The 22,444-nt window shown below is 36.8% G+C and overlaps 1 protein-coding gene across 1 annotated transcript in view; it reads left to right on the plus strand.

Annotated features, from left to right (window-relative positions):
• The first annotated feature begins 2,349 nt into the window (after positions 1–2,349).
• JAK2 (Janus kinase 2) overlaps positions 2,350–22,444 on the plus strand; it is an 84,588-nt gene continuing 64,493 nt past the window's right edge. Inside the window, exons 1-2 of the mRNA XM_016138353.2 lie at positions 2,350–2,459; positions 2,947–3,029. The gene's annotated coding sequence lies outside the window, so the exon portion shown is untranslated. The remainder of the gene's footprint in view (positions 2,460–2,946; positions 3,030–22,444) is intronic.

Genomic DNA, 22,444 nt, shown 5'->3' on the forward strand with positions numbered 1-22,444 from the left:
GCTCTTACCTGTGCTTCTGACCAACTGCATATAAACTGGGAGTTTATAGTTGACTCTTCCAACTCAAAATGCCAATCTCAAGTCCAAGTTGTTACCTATACTTTCTGACCAACTGGCTATAAATCAGAGGTTCCTACAACCCTTCCTTTGGTTTAATTAATTTGCTAGAATGGCTCACAGAACTCAGAGAAACATTTTACTTAACCAGATCACCAATTATTATAAAAAGATATTAAAGGATAAGAATCAATAGCCAGATCAAGAGATACCTAGGGCGAGGTCCAGAACAAAGGAACTTCTGTTCTTGTGGTGTATGGAGGAGCCCTGATAAGGTGGCAAGTGGAAGCATTCTAGTTCCCCAGTGTGGAAGCTCACCAAAAAAGGAATAGCTGTCCTTCTGGGTTTTTATGGAACCTTCATTACATGGTCATGATTGACTGAGTCACTGACCATTGGCAATTCAACTTAATCTCCAGCCCCTCTCCCCTGCCCAGAGGTAGGATGGGGTGGATAGGACCTAAAGTTATAAACATTGTTGGTTCTCCTAGCAACCAGCCCCCACCCCAGGAGGAGTCCAAAAGTTACTTTACTAACATAAAAAGAGAAATCAATCACTCTCTATACTTAACAAAATTCCAAGAGTTTTGGGAGCTGTGGATGATGAACACCACATATTTTATAAATCACAATATCGCACTTTCAGAATGCAGTTCCCTTATAATCCCTTACCCATGAGAAACCTGGCTCTAGTTCATTATTTACTTTAAAGATTTACTTGAAGAAGTCAGTGTGGATTCAAGTCATTTCCTATCCTATCATTTGGTCAAAGACCTTTTGCAATGGGTCTTATGTTAAGAAGAAATGTAGGAGTTATTTTGGTGAGGTTTATTTTAAAACATCATTAAATGCAAGCTAGAGCTGAATGGCAGCGACATTTGTGTATGGGGAAACAAGGCCGATAAATGCTCTAATTCTTTCGGACTGATAGAAAGAGAGCTAAATACTAAACGAAAAAGGCCCTACACAGTTGGGTGACAGGCTACTTCTTTGGCCTCACCTCTTACCACCGCCCTCTCCTTCACTGTCCTCCAGCCCCAGTAAACTCTTTCCCAGCCCTTAAAGTTGCCAAGCACATTCCCTTCTGAGAGTTTTTGCCTGTCTGCTAGTCCCTCTGCCTAAAATTCTTTTCCAAGACAGTCACAGGACTGGCTCATTTTCATCCTTCAGATCTCTCCTCAAATATCAGTTACTCTGGGAGATCTTTCCTGGCCACCATAACTAAAATAGCACACGATCTCTTCACTTTCTACTCCTCTACTTTTATTATTTTTCCTAGTGGCAATTATACACCAGCATACTATATACATTTAAGGCATTTTTGTTGCTCCAGTAGGGCAAGAAGTATGTGGGTAGTGTTCATCCTTGGGGCCTAACAAACCTGGCACCTAGTAAGTGCTCAGTAAATATTTGCTGAGTGAATGAAGCATTTTGGGCTGGTGTAAGTTGTTTCTATTCATTCGCCCAAGCTTTGTCGCCAATCCTCAAGCAGCCAGGCGCCTCATTCCACCCTCGCCCATTTTTGGCAGAGGTGAGGCACTCGGGGTTGCAGTGGCGCAAAACCGCCAAGTGAACGCGCTGCCTCAACCCTCAGTGCCACTTCCCCTTGGCCTAGAGGGCTGGACTGGGAAAGCACAGGTTTGCTGCATCCAGAACGTGGGAGCAAAAGCAGAAAGGAAACAAAAATGCGCAGGAGGAGAGTCTCTGCGCGGTGCCGGGCTGCACGCAGGAGGTGCCTTCGCTGTCGGGCTGACTCATTCCCAGTCATCTGCACGGCGGGCGGCGGCCACACACACACCCATCTGGAGAGCGCCGCCCGCTCTCCTCAGCCAGCTCAAGCTCTTCGCGCGCCACCACGCGGGTGCCCTCCCGGGAATCTGCGCGCGTGCCCGCGGCTTCTTGACAGGCGACGGTCTTGCATGGCCCGCCCCGGTCGGCCCCGCGGCGCGCGCGGGGAGAAGCGCGGCCCCGGGGAGCGGCGCACGCGCAGTCAGGGGCGCGCGCTAGTCCCCAACCCCCGCTCTCGCCCCCGCGCGGTGACTACACCGCCTGCGCCGGGAACAGGCTAGGCTGCTCGACTGGAGGCCGACCTGGAGGGGCTGAGTCAGAGCGTCGCCTGCGGCGCTGCGAAGACACGGTGGCGACGACAACTGTGACGGGCGGCCTGAAGTAGGAGTGGTGTGGGCTGCAGGAAGTAGAGAGGAAGAGGAGCAGAAGGGGGCAGAGCGGCTGCCGTAACGGCCTCCCTCGGCGCTGACAGGCTGGGCAGGCGCGGGGCTCGCTCGATAGTTGGCGCTGCCGTCTCCGCCGCTTGGTTCCTGGGCCCGGACTTGCGGTGCGCGTCGGGGCGAAGAGCTGCTGCCGCGGCGCGGGGAGAGGCCCGGTCCTCGCCTCCGAGGGATGTGAGTGGGAGCCGAACCTTCGCGGGAGGGCCCGGGGGGCCCAGCCTGGCGGAGGCTCGGACCGGTGCCGGCTCCCGGGACTTCGCAGACCTTGGCCGGCCGGAGGCGCCTGGTAGGAGCAGCCCCTGCGCGCTTGGGGGCGCGTCCTCGGCCCCAGATCCGTGCAGCGGACGGGTATTATTTGCTGCCCAGTCTCTGGGTGGGGAGCAGCAGTTGTCTCTCTACCTACCTCCCACCGCCTGATCCCTGCTTTCCCCCTGCTTGTGGCAGTAAACTTCACAGCAAGAGAATTTTTCATCTTTAAGGGGACACCTACAGCAGAGTGTTTTGCTCTTGATATTTACATGCATGTGTGCCTGATATTTACCCCTCCCCCCTTTACCTAACCCTCTTTAAAATTTTCTAGACATCCAAACAGCCTAGAAAGAAGCATTTATTTGCCCTGGATTTCTGCGGTAGTAACTGCCTTTTTTTTTTTCTTTTTAAGGTTTTCGGAAACAGGCAAGGGAACAAGATGTGAATTGCATTTCTTCTGCAGAAAAAGAGGTCTTTCCTCCACTTCTCGCAACGGTGAGTATGAGATCCTGGCTGCTGTCCTTTTCCGCTGCATAAAGGTGAGGATGTCCCTAGCTGTCAGTGCGTGCGAAGGAAGGTTGGAAGCCTGTGTAGTCAGGCTAGGCTCATGGTTGCCTACGCCTCTGAGAATGGCAGTGCTGAACTTTTAATGTTGATCTGGGAGGGTATTTGGGGGGTGTTTATTGTTGCTCTTGGATCCTTAAAGAAACATTCATTGATTCTTTCTCTACTGATTATACAAATAATATGGTTGAGAAAAACGTCAGTTACCCTTCTCTTCAAGTAGTCAGAGATTCTTAATCTTTCCAAGAGGAACAATTTCAAGTACTAAGAGATACCTATTGAGGGAACATGTTAGCCGTACATGCTGGAGTTTCTGCTGCCACACTGAATGCTTCCTGGATAGTTTTATCTGCCTAAGTTTGTTGTGTCGGTTGAATTTACCCAGTTTGCTTTCCGGTGGTTATTAATCTGTCAGGAGAAACTTTTTTTCTCTGAATGAAAGGATGAAAGTGGCTGAGATGTTTCATATAGAAGAGGAGAAATGTGGAGAAGGAAATTAGAAGTGGGAATAAGACAGATGAGGATTGCTTTTGGTTTCATAATAGGTTTATACAAGTAAGTTGTTGGGCTACTGCAGATATTCTGATATAACAGCCAGCCGATTTGAAGATGAATAACCAACCTTTGGCCTTCCTCTCCCCACCCCCTTTCACCTTTTATGGCTTCAAATGTGAAAATCATTTGCTTAAATGTGTACATATCTGTTAGTGTGTAACATATCAGCAAATTGGATGTGTCCAGCACTTGCCTGTATACATGTATTTAACTGTATAGGAAAGTTGCTATACTCGCTGACTAGATAAGCACATTATGCTTGTTTTTGTTCTAATTGAATGACCTGTGTTTGGAGTTTATATGTTTTAGGGACTAGTTAAAAAATAGTTTGTTTCATGTGCTGTTTTTCCTAGTGATTTGAAACAGGTGTCTCAGTTATGGGAGGGGAACTGATATCTTTTCTGTACTTCACCTGGCTGTTACTGGAAGGTGGACACTTTTTGAGGCAGAATAGGAAAGAACATTGGCTTTGGAGTCAGATACGGGTTTTGAAACCTGGTGTTCCTGCTGTGTCATAGTTGTATTATTTAAGATCCCTTACAACTTCACTTTTCTTAGGATTGTTGTGAAGATTGTTTAAGGTTATGCATGCAAAGTAGTACATTGCGTGGCTACTATAAAAGTCTTGGCTACTATCATGGCTGGGCAGATTCAGAGAACGGCAGAATGACTGCATAAGGTAATCTGCCAGCAACCAGTGTTTCTTCCTCGTTAGTATAAAGAGAAAAAACACTGGTTAAGGGATTGGTAGCCTTTTAATGGAAAGGTTCTACTCTTATGTCTCTCCTTGACACCACCTCTCCCATTGAGCTGCCCCTATCAACTATTGTGCTGCCCTCTTGTGGTTAATTGTACTAAGAATTTTCTTTTGTCCTCCCACATTAGATTTTTTTTTTTTTTTTTTTTTGGTCTTTTTAGGCCCCTTCCCTTTGCTCCCAGTTTTCCAAATTGTGTGCTGAGGTGCTCCAGAGCACCTGTAAACTCAGGCTTGAACTATTCATTTGAGGTAGTTCACAGTTTCAACAATAAGTTGACACATTCCTTTCTACAATGTCATGTCTTTGCAAAACTGTATTTTTAGAAGTTGCTCTGATAAAAAGCAAATATTGCATGAAAGCCAATGATACAGAAAATGAGAGTGTGACATCCAATTTAATTGCAAGGTTTGAGAAGTTGTATGGTGCCCAACAAGCACTAAGATGTAAGGACATTAACACTTAAATGGTTTGAACCTACCTACTTATTTCTTTTGACCAAGGAGTGCTGGGAAAAAATACTAAGACCGAAGACTCCCTGAATGAGAAAGGTTGGAAACCTCTGCCTTAGCTTTGATTGTCTTTTTGGGGTTAAAAAATATTTTTTTAATGGAAAACTTAATTTTTTAGTTGGTCACTAATTGATTCCATCTCCACCAAAATTACTGATATAATTATTGGTACAAAGCTAGAACCAGCTGATCATGGTTTAATGTATTTACTCTCCTATTTAATATCTTTGTAGCTTCTGCTCAGTTCTTTAATTTTAAAACCAATCTTACTGCTCACTTGTCATTCTAGTCACAGTACTGGCTTTCTACTAGCATTTTTGATCATCTCCTTAAACTCAACATGACTCAAATGAAAATCATTACTTTATACCCCTTCATAATTTCCTTCTTTCCCGGTTATATAGGCTTTAAATTAGGCATGTTCTTTAAACTATCTTTCATTTATCTCTTATATTAACCCATCCAACATGTCCTGTCCATGTTTCTTTTGTCCTTCTATCTCTGTTTCCCCCACTTTACCACCTGAATCTCAGGACTTGTTTCCTCAGCCTGGATTTTTGAAAGTCATATCAACCTCAGAGTTTAGCATCTCTTCCTTCCATTTATCCTTAATAAAAATGTTACTCTAATACTTGTTATCCTGGCATTTTCTTGTTCCCAAATCTTCACTGGCTTCCTACTTCATACCTGTTAACTTTATCTTCCTTTTCTTGGCTTTCAAGATACTCTATCATCAATCTCTGCCTTTTTTATTCATTCTTTTGTCTGAAGACTCTCAATAAGCATTCTCTGCTGTCTTCTTGCAGGTTGCTTTCCACATTTTCTTTAGTCTTAGAATATCTTCACATAGTTTACTTATATACCATTCTTTGGTTGTTTGATAGTTATTTCCCTAGTGATAGCCATATTTTTTCAATTTGATTGTATATGCTTTGATGAACAATACCTAATTTAAGAAAGCACACACCTATAGAGTGCTGAACAAATTGGTAGCATTTAATAAATGCTGTATATGAAAAAGAGACTTTAGTCAGTCACCAGATATTTATTAATACCTTCAAAAGGTCTTTGCTATGTCCAAAAGAGATGCAGAAAAATATAAAATAGGTTCCTTTCACTGAGGACTTAAAGTGTAATTGCAGAGATAAATAATGAGTTAGTTGGTTTGCTAATACTTTGAAGAAAAAAAAGAAAAACAACTTAATAGACATTTGAGACTACTTTAGTTGAATTGAGCAGAAAAGGCTCCAGAGAGGAGGTAGACTCAAAACTAGGCAGGATTTGAAGTTGAATAAGAGGAAAAAACTTGTATAGGAGGTAAACAAAGACAATGTGCATGACACATTCAGAGAGCAGTACATAAAACAACTTGAATGAAATGAGGGTTTGTGTGGGAGAGTAGTGACATATTAGGTTGAAAATCTAGATTGGAATTAGATTATGGATGCCTTTAAGTGCTAAGATAAGAAAATACTTTGCTCCATAAGTAACAGAAGATTTAAAAATTTTAGATTGAGAAAGAGCTTGCTAAAAGAAATATTTTAGGAAAATCAGAGTGGCACCAATGCTAAGTATAGTATGAACTGGAATGAAAAGTGATAGAAATAGGAAAATAATCTAGGCCTGAAGTAATGAGGATTTGCATTTAGTGGAATAAGACCAGACAGATGTCACCTAAGACTTCATTATGGATTGGACTCTGAGAAAGGAGGATGTGGGGTGTAGAGGAAAGAGGAGTAATCAAAGATAACTGATCATTTTAGTTTAATAAATTCTGGTTTTGAAATTGAAGAGGGAATTGAAGGACATTGGAACTCTAAGACCAGCCGAGAACATCTGGGCCCATCTATACATTTTGTGCATTAGAAATCTGAGACCCAGAGAGATTTAAAAATGTGTCTAAAGTTACTCAGCTAGTTAGTGACAAAGAATGAACTAGAATTTTGTTAATGGCGGTATTGACAGAAATAGGTATGAAATATTAGTAGCTGGTTGAGGAGATATAGACAGCTAGACTTATATTTTGGAAATGTTGAGTTTGAGGTGACAGTGGGATAGTCAAGTGACAATGGATAGCCAGGCCGTGGAACATGTGACTAGAACTTGGTAGAGAAATTGAAGGCTGGGATTATGGTACTCAGAGTGAAGAGCAGTAGACCTGAGTTTGAGCCTTGGGAATTGCCTGTAATTAGAGAGTAGGTGAAAGAAGAATTGACAAAGGAGACAAAAAATGAGCAGTTAGTATGAGAACCAAGTGAGTGGGTTGGTTGTGATGGTGAGAATGATTAACATGTTGAACTTTGTTGATCACTGCCAAGAAATGAGAAGAGTCAAAACTGAAAAAAAGGCTTTAAAAATGTGTGTTTTACCTCATGTGAAATCCAGAGAAGCAGCAGAAGAAAATTGCTTATAGTTTCCCATGCAGAAATAAATGTTCTCTTCTGTTAATTTTGTTTTCTCTCTAGTATAACAGACGACCTTTGGATTTGACACTCGGGTGAACAGTGGAGACTTATATCCAAAGCTCTAATGATGAGAATTTTGGGCATAATAAAGACTGGGAGGCATTTTCAACAGAGTGTTTGTCATTCTTCTGTGTCTTTTCGTTTCACACTACATAGGTACTGCTATTCCTTGTGGATATTAGCCCTGCATTTGTATTATTTGAATAAGTGGTTAGCATTAGACATTTGGTGATCCAGCAGGTTAGATAAATGATCTCTGGGTGCTATTTTACTGGAAAAATTTGAATAAAATTATAAAGTATGAGATTCCAAAAGGAAAAAGAAATGTAGGTAACATAAAACTGAAGGTAATGTGATTTAACAGTGTTCAGATTAAGAGAATTAAAAAGGGCAAAAGGAAGCATCTGTTTTTGAAGCCTGTATATACACTATAGCTACCAGAGGCGGACTAGGCTGGGATAGTCCATGGGCTATTTGTTTTGCTCAAATGCTTATATTGATTTTCCTAAAGACATCTTTCAGCCTGCATTTTTGATCTCAGTTGTTGGAAATGGGGTATTCATCGTTGCTTACTAAATAACTTGTTTTAATTTAATAAATTCTTATGATGAAATATATTGCTACTAGGTAACGTTTTTGTGATATGAAAGGTAATGCAATGAGAGGAAGTACACTGTTTTGGAACTCAGTGGATCAGGAACTGACTCTTCTGTCACTGTGTGTGATTTTGAGCCAGTCATGTATGTAATCATTGAGCTTTTTTTTTTGCTCATTTGGAATATGAGGGAATGGACTAAATCCTTCTTAAAATTTTTGTTTAAAAGAGTGGAATTACGTGGTAAAATATGTGTAAAAGTTAAGGAGTAAATGGCTTACGACTATAAGAAAAAACCAGCAGCCTCTTGCCCCTCCCCCATCCTGATTCCTGTCTTACAGGAAACCACTTTAAAAATTTCATAACAGTGTCTTCTGGTGCTTACCTCTATATTTCTAAACAACAATCTATCATCAACACATGCCTCACTCCTCCACCCATTCTGTATCTGTATTTATACTCTGCCCTTTTCTCCTTTGCAGTGAGAAATCCATCTAGTGTAGAGAAATCCATCTCCTTTTGCAGTCAAGGACTTTACCATTGTATTTCTCTCTCTTTCTTGTATTTTCAGTTTTTTTCCTCTATGAAATCATTTCCTTTAGTATATATTCTGGTCATTAATTGCTATGTGACGTAACTACCCCAAAATTAGTGATGTAAAACAAACTATTAGGCTCACAATTATTATGAGTCAATAATTCAGAGGAGGAATACCAATTATGGCTTATTCCTACTCCACAGTGTCTAGGACCTCAGTTGGGAAGACTTGCTGGCTGGGGGTAACTTGGAGGTTAGAGACTGGAATCATCTGGAAGTGTCTTCACTCACATGATTGGTAGTTGATGTTGGTTTTGACTGAGATCTATGCCAGAGTTGTCCCCTGGAGCATATACATATAGCCTGGACTTCCTTACAACATAGGAGCCTCAAAGCAGTTGGCTTTCTTATATGGTGAGTCAGGGTTTAAAAGCGGTGTTTAAGTGTTTAAGGGTGGGTGGTAGAGGATTAGACTCTGCTTATTAATTGGGGAGTGGAATGGCAAAGTCATATTGTGGAAGAAAACGTGTGGGATGGGAGATATTGTTATGGCCATCTGGACAATGCTGTTACCTTAGTTTACCCTTTTGTCACACTTCACATCCCTCTCACATCCAAAATACATACAAAATACACTAACTCCCTCCTCAGACACTTCTAATTCACCTCCCATTATGACATCATCTCAAAATCCAGTGTGTCAACATCTAAATCAAATCCAGATCAGGTTCCTTGGGTATGGTTTCTTGAGAATGATTTCTTTTTAACTAAAGACCTGTGAAGAGACAAGTAGTATGCCCCCATATAATTAACATACAAGATCGGAAAGGCCCTGCAGTCGACATTCTTGTTTAAAAAGAGGGACAAAGGAGGCGCACAGCAGTCTAGCAATTCTGAAACCTGGCTGGGTGCATGCTGACAGTTCCTTGATTGGGGCTCAGTCTTACTCTCTAGAAGTTGTTAGTGGGCTGTGGCTGCCTCTTTTGGTCTTTGGTTTCACCTCCTGAATTATTCCTTGTTGCCTCAGAATAATTGATCTGTGTTTACAGCTGAGTAACTTGCTGAACTTGCTTCCTGCTTATAGTTCGATTTAGGGTCTTAAGGCCTTTTATATAGTTACTTTCCCTTTCATTCTAAGCTAATATAACTCCTTTAAAAACTCTGTAGACTTCTTTGTATTAGTTCATAATCTAGTTCATCAGACAAAAGCTATGCGCACAAGTCTCTGTTGAGAGGAGCTTTTTCCTTAGGTTTCTTGTGAGGCTGCTGTGGAACAACACTCTTCAGATCCTTACATAATCTTTTCTCAAAGGATGTTCGAGGTACTGACTTAGATCTTGCTGGGGTTTTAACAATGGATTTTACAGACCCACTCTAGATTTAATCTTTGCCCTGAGGTTCTTTTATTAAGAACATTTTGCTGGCTGAAAAGACTTCTGAGCCCTTTGCATTTCCTTGAAATTCCACTCAAAATAGCTCATTCTTTAGTTCATCTCTCTGCTTTCTCAATTAGAAAGGCAGCTAGAAGAAACCAGCTGCTGCTTCAACATTCTACCTAGAATCTCAATTTATTAAGTAGAGTTGAATCTTGAACAACGTGGATTTGAACTGCATGGGTCCACTTATATGTGGATTTTTTTCAGCAAATATATTGGAAAAATTTTTAGAGATTTGCGATCATTTGAAAAACTCGCAGACAAACTGTGTAGCTTAGAGATATTTTTAAAAATTAGATATAAAAGCACAAATGTATGTAGATACTAGTCTGTTTACTATCATTTGCTATAATAAAGTATACACAAATCTATTATAAAAAGTTAGAATTTATCAAAACAACACACACAAACAGTCTGCATGGTGTCATTCGCTGTCAAGTAAATGTAAAGAAACATAAAGACACAATATTAAATCATAACTGCATAAAATGAACTGTAGTAAATACTGCACTACTATACTTTTATACCCACGTCTTATTGCTATTTCCCTGAGCTCAAGTTGAGCGTATTTACCGAAAACACCATGTGATGCTAATCATCACAGACGAACTGTGAGCAGTTCATTTCCCCAGTAAATGACTTGCTCATCGCAGTCAAAAGTAATCTCTTGTGGTCCTTGTGTGTTTTTCATTCTGTTTAGTGGAATATATAAACCTTGAATAACACCGTAGGACCCGTGGGGAGTGCCACTAATGATGTTGAAAGTGCTCCCAAGAAGCAGAGAAAAGTCCTGACATCACAAGAAGTTGAATTGCTTGATATGTACCACAGCTTTGGTTGCTCACCATTTCAAGATAAATCCAGCATAGGACCATTGTGAAAAAAAAAAAAAAAAAAAAAGGTTGTGAAACCGGTGCCACAGCTATGCCGGTAGGCACGAAAACCTTGCACTTTTTGGGAAATACCTTTTTATCTCATACTGCAAATGCAGATTTCATGTTAAAAAGCGAAGTCATCACATGACAACTTAAAGCAAAAGGAAAGTGAAGGATCTAAAGCTGGAGGATTTAATGCCAGTGAAAGATGATTTGATAATTTTAGGAAGAGATTTGGCTTAAAAAATGTCAAGGTAATAGGAGAAACAGCTTCTGCCAACCAAGAAGCAGCAGACAGGTTCCCAGATGTCATTAAGAAAATCATTGTGGGAAAAGGATATTTGCCTGAACAGGTTTTTTAATGCAGACAAAAGTGCCCTGTTCTGGAAAATGCCACGAAGGATATTTATTAGTAAGGAAGAGAAGCAAGAGCACCAGGATTTAAGGCAGGAGGGGATAGGCTAACTCTGCTGTTTTGTGCAAATGCAGTCAGCTTTATCATCAGGACTGACCTTATCTGTAAAGCTGCTAACTTCCAAACCTTGAAAAGAAAAGATAACGACCAGCTGCCAGTCTTTTGGTTGTACAAGAAAGCCTGGACAATGAGAACCCTTTTTCTGGGTTGGTTTTACTGATGCTTTCTTCCTAAAGTCAGGAAATAACTTGGGACAGCCCTTGGCCACTCAGAACCCATGAATTCAACACCGAAGGCATCAAAGTGATGTACTTGCCCCCAAACACAACTTTTTGGGGAGTCAGTACTTATGTAGATTATTTCAGAGTAATGTCTGCAATAGTGTTATGGCATGGTAGTATTTTAAAAATCATTAACATAAATTTAATTTAAATAACAGATTTTTTTTTGAATGTCAGTGGCAAAAGTAGTGTTAAATACTTCAACAGTGTAAATTTCCTGTGCAATTTTATTTTCTATAGGCAAACTCATTACTTTTTAAATTAAAAAATCATTATTTTTTTGGTGGCGACATAGACTTGGAATATGATGGTTTTGAAATGATATCTTAAAGAGGGAAAAAACCTCAATTTTCAAAGATCTATTTCAAGTGCTTTTCCACATCTTCACACTTTTTTCCTGTGTGTGTTATAAATCTTAAATCTACCTTTTCATATGTAGCTATCATTAAGCATGATTCTAAGGAGCAGCTCAAAATCTTCTAAGATAAAATACAGGAAAGGAATAAATTTGCTGAATAATTTCCATTTTCTCTCCTTTCTGTTTATATGTAAACTATGGTGTCAGGTTTCTCTGGAGGTTTTGAAAATTGTTGCCAGTCATGTATGTACTTTTGTGAGAGCCCAAGGTGAAATGATGGTTTGACTTCAGTATCACTTAAACACGTAGGTGTTCTTAACCTCTTTCCAAAGCCTCAAAATTGACAAGTATTTATCTTAGGTCCCTTGCTTTTTATGTGAATCACGATGTTGTTTTAAACATACATGTTTGCATATATTTTATACAGTATTTTAAGAGGCAGTAGTAGTATACAAACTTTAAACAATATCTCTGCAAGTAGAAAAATCCAAGTGCATAAAAATGGTCCTTTAAAAATTATACTTATCAATATAAGGGGCAAAAAGAATTGCAAGGATTTGCTGAAACTTGTGGTTGACAGAACTTGCTTAGCAAATTTTAATACCTTTCTAGATGTTTCTGTATAGTGAAAAATTCAAATACAGTTTTAAATGAATGAGGTCATCTTGTAGTATTGTCACTCACTCCCTCACTCAGTCACTCAGCTCAGTTACTCAGTGGGTCAGTTGGTTACTTAGGAAAATCCCTCAGTTGGTCGGTCTACCTACACACTCAACCTGTAAATCAGTGTGTAGTCAATCATTCATTAAATAAATCATTAGCGTAGTCAGTCATCTAATAAATACTTATTCAGAGTCCATTTTGTGTTATGCACAGGACGTAATACTCAGATTATAATGTAAACCATGGATATTGTGTTCAATGTCTTCATACTATATCCTATTGGCTAAGTATACATAGTTTATCACATCTCTTTAATGTTATTAAAATTTTTTTCCATTATTATAAAATGTTTCATAAAATTCTTAGATATGTATCCCCCTACTGTATTCTTTTCTTTTTTTAAAGGACAAATTCTTAGACATCATTTTCATATCCTTGCCAACAGTGGTCATTAACAATATTCTTAATCTTTGTCAATCTAATAGGGAAGAAACAATATTTCATTTTTATTTTTATTTACTTTCTCTATTAATGATGCTGATCATGTTTTTATTTTAGGGAATTTTGCATTTCTTTTGCGAAATGCCTGTTTATATTTTTTGTCCATTTTCTCATTGCCTTGGAAGGATTACTTGTATAAATATATTAAACCTTTGTAGCTTATGTTTTTTCCTCAGTTTTAAAAGCACTTGATTATTATATTTATAATTTTATGTAGTCAAGTTATCAGTCTTTGTTTCCTTTATTGCTTTTTTTGCTTAGATGTTAAGTTTGGAAAGGATGTACATATGTGAAAGAATTTTTTGGTATAGGAATAATTGAAGTGAATGGATTTAAAGCACACCAAAGAAATTACTGGAAATGTCCAACTTCAAATGTGTGAGGGGACTAGTGAAGAAGAGCAGCTAACAACAATGATTTTAAAAAGAGTATTTACAAATACTTGAAAAAGTTTTAAGTCATTTTGAAGGAATAGAATACAAATATAGAGAGAACTGTAAAGTAAAATTGAAATAAAGACATATATATGCATTGTTGAGATTGTTTCCTAGTAACAGTTTCTCCAACTTTGAAATAATCTTTAGATTTTGTCGTTTTGCTTGCTTTTAGGAGTTTTAATTTTTGACCATATGTTTCCTTATGGTTAATTTTTGTACATATTTCATATGTGCTCAAAAGTTTTTTTTGCAATATATTTGTCATTTTTCTAGTGGAGTGTCTTTTATCAGTTTGTGGAGCTTTTTGTATATTGAGCTACTTAACTCCTTGTTTGACAAATGAATTTCAGAGGTTTTCTCTCAGTCTATCTATTGGTTTTATGATTCCTTTTCTCTAGAGAAATTGAAAATGTAATAGATCTTTTTCTTTATTGTACAGGTAAAAAACTTGAATGACTTCAGTGTCATTAATGTGTATAAAGAGGCTGGTTATGTAAGATAGTAGGGAGAAGGGAAGACCATGAGGAACTGGACAGTGTATGTCCTGCCTGAGGCACTGAAATTCAGGTGGGAATCAAAAACACTTTAGTAGCCAAAGAAAATATGGACTCAGTCAGCCAATTTGTGTGACTTTTGTTATAGGGATTTTAGGTTTCTCATTTTGCATAAGAAAGTTTTTCCATTCCAAGTAAAAGTCATCTCAAAAGTTCTTTAAGAATTTTCATTCTTTTATATTTTACATTAAGCATTCATATGTAATTTATTTTTTACATAAAGTATAGGTTTAGCATGTTTTCTAAAGTTGTACTGTCAGTTATGATGCCAGTGCCTTTTGTAAACAGATATACTTTTGCTACTATATTGAAATATCATTATTCTATTAAGTTCACGTATATACTTGGATTTATTTCTGAATCTGTTTTGGTACACTGATCTGTCTAGGTATATACTAATATTATTTTGGCTTTAAATGCCTCTCAGATACATTCAAACAGAATTTAAAGGATCTGTATTTTTAAAAAATATTTGTCATTTGTATTTAATCTTCTTTATAGGAGATACACGTCTTTATATAATAAATGAGATTCTTGTGTTATCCCAGGCACTATTCTTTTTTATTAATCCAAAGAAGGGATGCTTTTTGTACTATTATAGCTTACGTAAGTATATTTTAGATGAAGAAATAAAGAAAGATTAGCAAATAATCAACTGCTTTTTGTGTACCATCTTTTGGTTTAATGTATCAAATTCACAAGGGATCTTTTACTTTAGCAAACACTAAGTTTTGGATAATGAAAATACATAATACCTCCCCTCCTTCAACCAAATTTCTTTGGTGTTAAAGCATTCAAAACCCCATTTTTACAAAATTTAGCCAATGGCATTATACTAAATATGCTTAATGTAATAGTCTCTACCATTTCTGACTTTATAAAATTTTAAATCTAATATTTATAGTCAGTTGAAATGTGCAATATAATGGATTAGATGGCGTGAATATAAAGTAAAACCATCTAAAAAGCTATCTCTTTTTAAAGGCTTTTCTCCCCCCAAATTAATTTTCCCGTTATATCTAAAATCCATTTTTTTTTTTAATGCCATGTGAGGAGGACATTCCATTTTTGAAAAAAGAAGAATGCTCACTCTCTCTTTATAGACCATCAAAATACATATGAGGGGGAAAAAAGGAAAATTTATGTTCATTCAGTTTACTGTAATTAAAATTAATGTAACTTAGTTTTCAAGCAGAAATGGAGTTAGAACAAGGTCTAGACTAATTAGACAGTAGAACTGATACCATATCACCTCCTTTTCTCCTTTTTCTCATTTTAAGTAATAGCATAATTGGGTAGCATGGCAGCTGTAGCTGGTATTGTCAGTATTCCCCATTCTTATTCCCTGGTGCCTTCTGTGTGCTTTAGCAAACTTATGTTAGTTTTTGCATCTCTACCTGATGTTTTCTTGGAACTGTAGAAAGCCATGCTTCTTCCAGTGCTTGTGGCAGATCAGAAGTTCTGTGGAATGAACACTCCTGGGAGTAGCCCATAATTTACCAGTGACCCTCAGGGGTTGGCATTATGTAAATACTACAGCTGATCCCTTGGGTGGGATAATTCTGAGACATTATGGTTTATACTGTTTCCTAGGCTTTCCTGAGGGATTAAGCTCACTGTGGTAGCTGATATAAGAGTGCAGTTTTGTTGGCCACCTTCCCTTCCCTACGTCTCTTCTCTGTGTACCTGCCAGTGTTACCTAAACTTTAAAACTAATTTTCTTTCCTTTGACTCTTGCATCAGGTTTGCTTCTAGGAGTATTTAAACTATGATAACATGTCTTTGGTGATAGTGTCACCAAACTTCAGTGAGAAGTTTCATTTTTCAGGAGTTTCATTTTTCAACACATGTGAATTGCCATACTTTTTTAACCCCACCGTCTATATATTTGGAAAAAGAAATGTAAAGGGGTTAAAAAAAAAAAAAAAGGAAACAAGAAAAGCCCTAGCATTGTCTTATAAAGTGTGAAGAGATGGAGGGAAAGTGCTAGTCTCTGAGTGAGATTATTTCAGGTAGATTGTTGCATTTAATCTTTAAGCCTATGAAACAACGGCTGTTATTTATTTTTATTTTTTGAAGAGATGAGGAAACAGGCTCAGAAAGATCAAATAACTTCTTCAGAGTAAAAGCACAGGGAACAGCTTTTAAACCTAGTTCTATTTCAAACTTATATCCGAAATCAAAAGCTAACATTCTTCCTTCCCCCCCTTTCATTTTAATATTTAAATTTTTTTGAAATATTCTTAACATATAAGAAATCAGGAAAAACAATTCATTTACCTGTATTCACTATCCAGTTTTTACAATTTTTTGGCTACTTTTTTGCTTTAGATCTTATTTTTTTGAGAATTAAACATAGATTCAGTTGAAGTCATCTACATATTCCTGCTCCTGTATCTCTCCCATTTACCCCACTAGAGGTAACCACTAGCCTGAAGCTGGTATCATTTTCATGCATATTTTAAATTTTTGTTACATACATATATCAATAAATAATATTTTATTATAAATTGTGAGTCTAAACCTTAAATAAATAGTATCATGCATAAATATCAATCCACAACTTGCTCTTTAATCCCCACTTATCTTAATGACATTCATTTATCCATGTTTTGATACATGTAGCTTTAGTTCATTTGAATTGATGTATAGTGTTATATTCCTATTGTATGAAGATTTCACAATTTATAATTTTTTTTTTTTTTACTAATTAACATTGAGGTTGTTTGTGGTTATTATTACAAATAATGCTACTCTGAAAGTTATGCACTAGTACTTTTCTCTAGAGTTGTACCTAGAAATGGAATTTCTGGGTTGTAAAATAGGTGTATCTTTAATTAATGTAGCCTAATTGCTCTCCAAAAACAGTTGTTGGAAGGATTCTTCTATTCTGCATCCTTTCTCCATAATTAGTATTTTTCAGACTTCTTAATTTTGCCAGCCTGATGGTTATGATTTAGTATCTTATTCTAGTTTGTATTTTCTTGATTATAGCTGAGATTTACCATCTCATGTTTATCCATATCTTTGCTCCTTTTTTTCATTGGGGTTTCTGTTGCTACTTGGTTTATATTTGCAGTTACCTTCTTTCACTTTGTAGCTTGGCTTATAATCAACAAGGATTAGTATCATATCTGAAAATGCCCCCCCCCCCTTAAAAAATAGTTTCCTGGATTATTTTCTATCATCAATTTGAGGATATTAATGCATCGTCTTCTATTATCTTTTATACTTTCTTGTTCTTTTCATGAATATTAATCTTTCCCTTTTATCTTTGATTATCAATAACATATTTATTTGAAAGTTTTTATCAGACCATATTCTTTCTTTGATCTTGAGTAGGTTCAGGCATTGGTATTTATAAAAAATTCCCTATGCTTTTCTAACTTGTAGCCAGGGGTGAGAACCATTACCTTAAATTATTTCGTATGGAGTACAGTAATTGTCACATTATTTTAAAGATAAAGGAAGTCAAAGAAGGAATGTGAATATTAAGGGTTCATAGTGTGTGAAGATTAGACAGGACAAGAATAGGGACTAGTGATTCTTAAACTGAATTATAAATTAAATATTTAAAAATCTATATTAAATGAAAAGTAAAAAGTATATTTAATAAATTCTTAAATATATTTTTCTGCAGATTATTCAGTTGTTCAAATTGGTTTTGTAACGGAGAATGTTTAGTTTGATTAGATATTTTAGATATGGTACTGGACATGGTAAAAATATAATTCTGTTTGGGATTTTTTCTTTTTAAAATTTTGTTGTTATTATTTTTTATTATGGTAACATTGGTTAATGAAATCCAGTAGGTTTCAGATGTACAATTCAACAGTAAGGCATATATATTGCATTGTGTGTTCCCCACCTATAGTGAGATTTCTTTCTGTCACCATGTATTTTACCCATTTTACCCCATCTATCTCTCCTCTCTCCCTTCCCACCTACCCCCTGGTAACCACTAATTTATTGTCCATGTCCATAGTCTCCGTTTGTCATGTTCGTTTGTTACTTTTAGGTTTATGTTCCACATATAAGTGATATTATGTGGTTTCCAGTTTTTTCTGTCTGGCTTATTTCACTTAGGATATTATCTCAAGGTCCATCTATATTTTATAAATGGCAATATTTCATCTCTTCTTAAGGCTGAGTAATATTTCATTGTATATATGTACCACCACTTCTTTAGCTAATCGTCAGTTGCATCCGTGTCCTGGCCACTGTGAATAGTGCTGCTATGAACGTTGATGTGCAAATATCTTTTAGGATATATATTTTCAAGTCTTTGGGGTAAATACCCAGTAGAGGGATTGCTGGATCATATGGTAGATTAATTCTTAGTGTTTTGAAGAACTACCATACTGTTTTCCATAGTGGCTGTACCAATTTGCAATCACACCAGCAGGGTTCCTTTTCTTCCACATCCTCTCCAACATTTGTTATTACTTGTCTTATTATTCTCTAATGGCTATTCTAACAGGTGTGAGATGGTATCTCATTGTGGTTTTGATTTGCATTTCCCTAATAGCTAGCGATGTTGAACATCTTTTCATGTTTGTTGGCCATTTGTGTGTTTTCTTGAGTGAAGTGTCTGTTCAGGTCCTCTGCCCATTTTTTGATTGGATTGTTTGTTTTTTGTTGTTGTTATTGAGTGGTATGAGTTCTTTGTGTCTTTTGGATATTAGGCCCTTATCAGAGGCATTGCTTCCAAATATAGTTTCCCATTTGGATGGTCGTCTCTTTACCTTGTTGATAGTTTCTTTTGCTGTGCAGAAACTTTTCAGATATAGCCCCATTCATTTATTTTTGCTTTTACTTCCCTTATGTTTGGGATATTTTTAAGGAAAAGCAGTGACATTTTGTTTTTTGTCTGAATAGAAATACATTTTTTAATCATTTTCTGTTATTGATTTTTAGTTGAATCCCAGTATGATCAGAGTTTTGATACTCTTATCAGTGGTCATATTTTTCATTTGAGATTTTTAAATTTGAGGACCATCAGTAAGTTTACATCAGTTCAAATGCAGAACTTTGTACTTTTCAATTTTTTTTCTTTTTGGTTTTAGATCCATTCATGGTGTTGCAAATGACAATATTTTATTTTTTTATGGTTGAATAGTATTCCATTGTGTGTGTGTGTGTGTGTGTGTATGTGTATCACATCTTTATCCATTCATCCACTGGTGGTCACGTAGGTTGTTTCCATATTTTGGCTATTGTAAATAATGCTGCAATAAACAAAGGGAAACATATATCTTTCTGAATTAGTGTTTTCATACTCTTCAGATAAATACTTAGAAAGATTGCTGGATCTTGTGGTGTTCTAGTCTTAATTTTTTGAGGAACCCCCATACTGTTTTCTCTAATGGCTATACCAAATTATAATCCCACCAGCAGTGTACCAGGTTCCCTTTGTTTTCTACATCCTCTCCAATACTTATTATTGCTTGTGTTTTTGATAATAGCCATTATAACAGGTATGAGGTGATATCATGTTGTGCATTTTGATTTATGTTTCTCTGATTATTAGCAACGTTCCACATCTTTTCATATGTTTTTTGGCCATTTTTATGTCTTCCTTTGAAAAATGTCTATTCAGATACCCTGCTTATTTTTTAATTTGTTTGTTTTGTTTTGTTGTTGAGTTGTGTGAGTTCTATATTTTGGATAGTAAACCCTTTTTGGAAATATCATTTGCAGATATCTTTTCCCGTTCAGTTGGTTGCCTTTTTGCTTTGTTGATGGTTTCTGTTGCTGTGCAGTTGTTTTTAGTTTGATGCAGTGCCATTTGTTTCTTTTGTCTTTCGATTTCAATTCACAAAAACACTGCTGAGACAGATGTCCAGAAGCCCAATGCTTATGTTTTCTTCTATGTATTTTAGTGTTTCAGGTCTTACATTCAGTTCCTAAATCCATTTTTAATTAATTTTTACGTATGGTTTAAGGTAGTGGTTTAGTTTCATTTCATTCTTTTATGTATGACTGACTGTCCGTTTTCTCACACCATTTATTAAAGAGACTTTCTTCATTGTATATGCTGGCTCCTTTCTTGTAACTTAGTTTCTTATAGATATGTGAGTTTATTTCTGGTCTCAATTCTGTTGCATGGGCTTAGGGTGAAGGAAGAAGGTAAAAAAGAAGAGGATGAAATTAACAGCAAAACAACTGACCCCAGAAAAAACAGAGATAATAGAAGGAAGAGAATATTTTTTTAAAACTCTACTTGGCATCCTCAGAGAGATTTAAGAATATTTTGAAAACATAAAGCATCATCAAATGATCATTAAAAAGGAGCAGATAATGAAAAATAGTTAATGAAAATAAATGACAATTGCATGAAAGGGTCGAATAATACAATGAAGAAACTAAATAATTTGGAAGACAAATTCAAGACAAACTCAGTTTCCTAAAATTGAGAGAAAGAGAAAGGGGAAGGGAGATAAATATTGACAGAGATTGACAGAAATATGAGCAAAAAACTAAGAAATTTGAAGGATCATTCCAGAAAGTATAACTCTAACAGTTCTTAATGGAGAAAGAGAAAAGAAGAAAAAAGAGACATTTAAAAAATGAAAGTAGGAATTTATTGGTGTTAAAGATGCCTGGGTTCATATTAAAAGGAAGTTCTTAGAAGATTTTCTGAAAGATAGACTATATTTTAATTCAGCGAACATTTATTGAGTGACTATTGAGTTCCAGAGTGGGTAAGTTTGAGGTGGTGCAATCATTACTTAACATTTTTTTCTGTTCTAAACACATAATTGTGTTACATTAAAATATAAAAAAAAGGAAAACAAAACATTTTATCCTGGATAAAAATAAAACAAGCTGTACATATCTATGGATTATAAATGCAAAGTAGTGAGTGAGGTTAAAGTCTTTGCCTTGCTGAGTCCCTATGTAGAAGTAGACACTTGTCGTATAACATATAGACTAAAGCCAGGTTCTGGGTGTTACTTCTACTGCTAGCCATCATTTCTCTCTCAGTAGGCTATTGGTAGGAGAATCTCCTGCCAAATATTGCCTGGTGCCACAACTTTGGATAAGCTGCAAATTTAGGAAGATGTGACAACGATTTTTAAACACCAAGATGGAGCCAAGCATCTTCTGCTTTATTGCTGGTTGTGCAACATATCTGATAACCTCCTCAGGGCAGAAAGTTTAATCTGCTTTTGTGAGACTTGGTTCTATATATAGATAGCCAGATAGGCTAGGTAGAGACAACCACAAATTGTTAGAAAAGGAAGAGTGTCTATAGAGTGTATTTTTTCCCTATGTATCTACTTACCCACCTACCTACTTACTTACCTATTCATCTTGGGAGTGATAGGAGGTGGGGAATGGTGAAATGAACATATAAACCAAATCCAAAATGCATGCAGAAATATAGTTAACAAGATAAAAACTTAATTCCTCATAAAATTAAAAAAAAATTTTAATTAAACCATCAATTGAAGTGTGTAACATACACAGAGAAAAGTGTGTAAAGCTTGACAAATTATCCCAAAGTCAACACACCTGTATAACCACTACTCACATCGAGAAATAGCATATTACCAGTACCCCAAAGGCCTCCCTTTTGCCTTCTGCCAGTCATTCTCCATGGAACCCACTGTACAGGCCTTGGCAATCTAATCGTTGTTCTAAATTTTGTCATCGAGAAAGAGCAGGTAAGAGATATGGAAGTGAGCTTGAGAGGCTCCTATGGTCAGTAGTAGTTCTGCTAAAAGAACTAGATGGAATTCCCTCTATTTTTTTTCTTTAAATGCATTGTAATTGAGAATTTTCTAGAACAGATAAGAAGATATGAACATTCAGATTAAAAGTGTATCGTGAATTTTGGTAAAGATAAATAAATCTTTACCAAAACCATTCCACAATAAAACTGTAGAATATTGTTGATAAAGAGAAAAATCTTAAATGACTAGAGGGAAAAACATGACACCTGAGACCAACAATAGATTTTATATTTATATCAATAAAGACTAGAAAATAGTACAGTGATATATTCAAAGTGCTGGGAGGAAAGAACTGCAAATAGAATTTTGAGAATGAGAGCAAAATATTTTTTTCAAGGGCTCAACCAAAATGGCCTTAATAGGAGGTTTCTGAGTTACACTCCTCCCGTGGACACACTGAATGAATGTCCAGTTACATATAGAGCAGTTTTCTCTGAATGAAATCCTGAAATTAGCTGAGTGACCCCACATTAGACAAATGAGAGAATGCCCACATCGAAACTGATAGGAAAGGCTGAGACACACTCTCGTTATAAATCTCATCTCTGGCATAGGGCCATACAATCAGGAGGGAACTTCCAACTTCTCCTTGATGAACAAAGGGTTTGGCAACCCAACTTTAAGACTCCCACTTGAGATATGGGCATCCAAAATGCATAGCTCTGAAA

Source organism: Rousettus aegyptiacus, unplaced genomic scaffold (genome assembly GCF_014176215.1).
Source record: "Rousettus aegyptiacus isolate mRouAeg1 unplaced genomic scaffold, mRouAeg1.p scaffold_m13_p_3, whole genome shotgun sequence".
Lineage (NCBI taxonomy): Eukaryota > Metazoa > Chordata > Mammalia > Chiroptera > Pteropodidae > Rousettus > Rousettus aegyptiacus.